Genomic DNA, 6000 nt, shown 5'->3' on the forward strand with positions numbered 1-6000 from the left:
AATGGGAAAGACAGTGATGAAAGAACTAGACAAGATCCTAAAGTGCAAACACTGAAAACTAAAGCTAAGATCACCCAAGCCAGTGTATTCTCCATTTCTATGTATGGATGTGAGAGAAAGAAAATCAGCTTATTAAAGATGTGGTGCTGGAGAAGAATGCTGAGGATAGATACTGTGGACAACCAAAAAAAAATACCAAAAAAAGAGGTGGGTGGATCCTAGAACAGATCGCGCCTGAACTCTCCCTGGAAGCCAGGATGACTAAATTGTGACTATTGTACTCTGGCCACATCATGAGAAGGTGTGACTCATTAGAAAAGATAACGATGCAAGGAAACGTGGAAGGCAGCAGAAAGAGAAGATTATTGATCAGATGGTTAGACTCAGTCAGAAAGGCCATAGGCCTGAGCCTGCAGGAGCTAAGCAAAGCAGCTGAGGATAAAGGATCTTGGAGATGTCTCAATTCACAGGGTCACCATGAGTTGAAGTTGGCCTGAAGGCAGTGAACAAACAAAAAAATATATGTTTAATTTGAACATATACATAAAGCAGGATTAGACACAGAAGGAGGCGTGAAAACTGGTGGAAAGAACATCAATAGTTTAAGATATGCAGATGACACCATATTAATAGCTGAAAATAACAAAGACTTGGAATGATTACTGAAGAAAGTAAAGGCTAAAAGTGCAAAGGGTTTATAGCTGAACATTAAGAAAACAAAAATAATGAGCACAGATGATCTACATTAATTTAAAAGTACATGATCGTGACATTGAAATAGTTCAAGATTTTCCATACCTTGGTTAAATATCTGATCAGAGCAGAGACTGCAATCAAGAAATCAGAAGGAACCTAGGACTTGGAAGAGCTGCTATGAAAGAACTAGACAAGATTTTGAAGTGAAAACATATATGTAAAATCAGGAAGGTCCATGCTGTGGTATTACCCCATTCCATGTATGGTTGTGAAAGCTGGAAAGTGAAGAAAGCTGATAGGAAAAAAATTGACTCATTTGAAATGTGATGCAGGAGACTGCTAGAAAGACAAACAGATGGGTCTTACAGTAAGTCAAGCTCCCTAAAGGTCAAGATGACTAGGCTGAGTGGCATACTTTGGACATATCATGAAAAGGCAGGACTCACTAGTAAAGGCAGTAATGCTTGATAAGGTAGAAGGTGGTAGGAAAAGAAAAAGACTGCATTACAGACGAATAAACTCAATTAAGGAAGCCATAAGTCTGCATGACCTGAGCAGGGCTGTTGATGATAGAGTAACTTGGAGATCTCTCATTCATAAGGGTCAACATAAGTCAAAATCAACTTGACGGCAGTTAACCACAACAAAAACACAGAAGACAGTGAATAATAATATCACCAACAATTAACAGAATGAATACTACGAAGACAATAACAAAATGGTAAATCAAATATTATAAAATTGTTGAAAACATAATACTTCAAGGAGGGAGGAAAATATACAAGATCCTACTAAGTGAATGCAAAGATGGCTGTAAACTGGGACACTTCTGATTGGTAGTTCCTTGGGGGCTCAGCAGCTCCACAGCTCTGGTGGCCCTAATCATGGGTACCTTTCCATTTGGGGGGCTCAACCCCCTACCTGGCCTTGGGGGGGGGTTGAACCCTCCTTGCCCCTCTCCTTCCGTTATGGAGTCCATGAACTATGTGATACATAGAGTATTTAAATTAATATTTCTGTCCTGACACACTAATTAAGTACATTCACTTAGAAGTTAGTAAATGATTACATGTTCATTCCAATGGAGGTACCACTGAAATGTCAAGTTCTTTCTTTGGGCCTTTTCACACTACACAATCATAGCGCCATGATTTAACTGATATGGTTCTGTCCTATGGACCTGTAGATGAGGAAAGGGCCTTCAGAAACCTCAGGCAGAGAACTCTTCTTCCTGCCACTTCTAATTTGCTTGTTTCATTTATTAAAAAAAGTACTTTTTGGAGTCTGTACATCTCTCCTAGAGAGTCTTGAGGACAGAAAACTTGCCCTCAGAGCTGTGAAAGTTCCCCAGCACTGCTACAAATGTCATAAACCAGGAATGAACAACAGCACTGGACTCAGGACCCAATTCTGTACAAGTCTTTGAAACCCACTACACACCACACCTCTCCCAAAATGTTTTAATTTTAAAATACTGCATCAGATGTGACCAAATGTTCACTTCTGTGTTTGCAGGGGGAGACTTTTCTGGACTGCTAAGAAACTCACTGGAGTCAGTTTGGGAGTGACATTAGGTTAACCTCAACATTATGTGGGCAAACGAGACACCATGGTGAGCATTTTCATTTTCTTCCTGTATTAGTTTATACCAGAAATAAGACAATCCTCCAACAAAATAATTTCATTTTAGCCTGTTCCATCACAGTTCCTCTTCAGCATTTGCAGGTCAAGGTCTTTATTTATTTATTTATTGTTTTTATACCCCGCCCTTCAGCCCTAATGGCTATCAGAGCAGCTTACAATTATTATTTTAATTAGATGGTTCCTTGGCCTCATGGACAAAACTATAATCAAATTAGGACAGGAATTGTTATTATAAGCAGAATGGTTGCTACCTAACAGAACTATTTCAACATGATCAAGCACAGACCATGTTGTGAAGAAACTGCTCAGCCTTTGTGGTGATAGGCAGCTAACTAATAATCAAGGGATCAATAAGTCTATCAGTCACGTAATGTTAGAGACCTCAGAATTCAGCCACTGTGTGTTTTACTGGCGGAAAAGGAACCACTTTCTTGCACCTTTAACTCGGACTCAGTGCTTTAGAAAACTCTTAATTATCTCCAGAGTCCATTCAAGCAAGACTGGGAACACAACCTCCTGAAGAGACTCAGACACTGTTCCTTACAGATGATAGATTGTTAAAGGCAAGTTACACTGCAGTTTGCTTCATGACCTTGGAAATTTGTTCCATTAAGATAAACCCAAATGAGACAGCCTCACTTTATTTACTAATTGCTAATGGTATGCAGAACTGGTGCAGGTTACCAGGAATACCTACAGTGTTATGTGGCATCATGATAATTCAATGGTACACTAAATTAATCAAAAGAAAGACTGCCATATTGCATCAGCACTGGCAAGGATGGGACTATGAAAGCATCTCTTTGTTTTAACCATCTTCTACAATGAATACATATTCCACATGATCCCAAGTAAATTAATATTAATTATCACCCATTTATAAAATTTAACAGAACAGAAGGGTAGGAAGAAATAGGCAAAAGCAACGGAGTATTCCTTGCCTAAGAAAACCCTTTGAAATTCATGGGGTCACCATAAACTGACAGGCAACTTGAAGCCACACGCATACTTTAGGATGCCAACTTTTCTTATAGTTCACCATCTTCTCCAACACACAAGAGCATTTCATCAGTCATATATTTAAAAATAGGAGGGGAAAGGAGAGAATATTGTGATCTTTTTTTTGTTATGAGGGAGGCCAATGAATACAACTGAGCTTCCCAAGCTATTTCACTCCATTTCAAGCTACTTTTATCCCATCGCCAATGAGTTAGTTATATAACAGTATGCCCTAATGCCAGCTCCGAGTGTTTAAGCTTCATCTGGAGGTTTTATCACAGCACAGTATCAGCATCAGATTACAACTTTTTAAGTAGCGCAGGCTTCTCCTTTTATCATTATACCAAGAAGGTATCACTTGCCATGGGCCCAGCTTTTCTGATGACACTGTCAATGCAGAGAGGCTGCTTGCTAAGTTTCACATTGGCATCCCTGTGCATGGAGTTAAGCCTTGGATCAAACTGAGGCTGTCGTACTTTCACCACATCATGAGATGGCATGACTCCCTAGAAAAGACAAATAATGCTAGCAAAGGTAGCGGGTAGGAGAAAGAAATGCCATATTGACCGACTCAGTCAGGGAGGTGGCAGGCCTGAATTTAAAAGACCAGTATGTGATGTAGTAGTTTGAGCATTGGATTATCACTATGACTCTGGAGACCAGGGTTCAAATCCCAGTTTGTCCACTGGGTGACCTTGGGCCAGTGGGCAAACCTCCTCTGAAGAAACTTGCCAAGAAAACCATGTGATAGAGTTGCCTTAGGATTGCCAAGGACTTGAAGGCACACAACAACAACAACAACAACAACAAATTCAAGAACACTCTGTCTCAGCCTCGGAGGAAGGCAATAGCAACCCCCCTCTGGAGAAACTTGCCAAGAAACCCCATGATAGGTTTGCCTTAGACTTGCCATAAGTTGGAAATGATTTGAAGGTGCACAACAAGCGGAGCAGTGGGAAGGGGGGGGGCTTGGAGATGCCTCATCCACCGGGCTGCCATGAGTCGGGGATGACTCAAGGGCAGTGTGTGTATCTCCGCAACCTCCTCATAAAAATGGTTTTTGATTGTGAAGTCGAAGGCTTTCATGGCTAGCATCCATAATTTTTTGTGGGTTTCTTGGGCTATGTGGCTATGTTCTAGAAGAGTTTATTCCTGATGTTTTGCCTGCATCTGTGGCTGGCATCTTCAGGTTTTAGATTACAGTCCCAAATTGGCCTTTATGGCTGGGGAGTGGGGGGTGCAATGGCCCAGTGTGGTAGAGAGGTTTGCGCATAGGACTCCAGCCAGGGTTTGATTCCCCCCTTGGCCATGCAAACCCCCTGGGTGACTTTGAGCAAGTCACACTCTCTCAGCCTCAGAGGATGGCTGCGGCAAACCTCCTTTGAACAAATCTTGACAAGAAAGCCCCATGACAGTGGCTGTAAATCAAAAATGACTTCCAGGCACCCAACAACAACCAGAGGAGGGGGTTTAAAGGCTCCCTCACAGTCACACTCGCACTCACACACTCCTTGCCCCCCAATGTCTAGGACGTGGGCCCACAACTACAGCCAACCCTCCCCTGGCTCACAATGGCCTGGGGCTGGATGCAAAAGGCGCAGGCTGGGCCAGAGCTCTCTCCTCCATTGCCATCATCCCCTTCCTCCTCCTCCTCCCCATCCTGCCCCGCTTCCCACTCTGCGGAGGAGACGTGACGCTGCAGGTGTCGCCAGGGCCCAGGCGGCCAAGGCAGAAGCCGGCAGCAGGGGGCCATGGCCAAGGGGAAGGGGAAGGGGAGCAGCCCCAGCAGCCCCTTCCCCTCCTCCCGGCCCTGGAAGGAGGAGGCCAAGCCTGCCAGCCCCAGAGGCTTCCCTTGCTGCAAAGAAAGATAAAGGGGGGGGGGGGGGAGCTTAGGAAGAAAAGCAGGGAGCCTACCTGGGCGCTGCGGGAGGAGGAGGAGGAGGAAGCAGGGGATGGAGGGATGGAGGAGCAGAGGAGAAGGCAATGGCAGCACCTCCACCTCCTCCTTCTCTTTTCTCTCTCCCTCTTCAACCACCTTCTCCTCCTCTTTCTTCTTCTTCTCTTCTTCTTCTTCTTTCTTCCTCCTTGTCTTTCTTCTTCTCCCCCTCCTCCTCCTGCTTGCACTCCTTGGGAAGGGAGAGCTGCTGTGGAGCTGGGCAGGTGAGGGTCTGGCTAAAGGGCGCCTGAGGAGAAGGAGGAGGATGGAGGAGAAGAAGAAGATGGGGATGGTGGTGGTGGTGACGACATTGCTGCTGCTGCTGCTGCTGCTGCTGCTGTGGGCAAAGAGTGGGGAGGAGGGGGTGCTCTCCTTCCCTCCCTCCCTCCCGGAGACAGGGCCTCCCCCTTGGCTGCAATTGTGCAGCCAAGGCCGGCTGGGATGCGCCAAGAAGAAGAGGAGGAGGAGGAGGAGGAGGAGGAGGAGGAAGACCTGGGGAGGGAGGGAGGGGGAGGGAGTGCGCGCCAGCCACAGAGCAGCCCCTTGCAGCAGCTGGAGCCAAGTCATCCTCCCCTTCCTCCTCCAGAGTGCCTGCCTGCCTACGTCCTCCTTTCCTGTCCTACATCTCCAGGGCCAGACCAGGCACCTGCTGCAATCATGTAGCAGTTGCTTATTATTGAAATGGCTGTACTTATAGGTTACAATGCAGTGCAAGTATGCAACCA

The 6000-nt window shown here is 45.2% G+C and overlaps 1 protein-coding gene across 3 annotated transcripts in view; it reads right to left on the bottom strand.

Moving 5' to 3' along the window:
- The window catches only part of LOC149313703 (oxysterol-binding protein-related protein 6), a 118953-nt gene extending 113386 nt beyond the window's left edge, over positions 1–5567 (bottom strand). For all 3 annotated transcript variants that reach the window (XM_089519675.1, XM_089519674.1, XM_089519672.1), the window contains exon 1: positions 5254–5567. The gene's annotated coding sequence lies outside the window, so the exon portion shown is untranslated. The remainder of the gene's footprint in view (positions 1–5253) is intronic.
- Positions 5568–6000: the final 433 nt, after the last annotated feature.

This window comes from Sceloporus occidentalis, unplaced genomic scaffold (genome assembly GCF_023333645.1).
Source record: "Sceloporus occidentalis isolate IW3139 unplaced genomic scaffold, rSceOcc1.0.p SCAF_4, whole genome shotgun sequence".
NCBI lineage: Eukaryota > Metazoa > Chordata > Lepidosauria > Squamata > Phrynosomatidae > Sceloporus > Sceloporus occidentalis.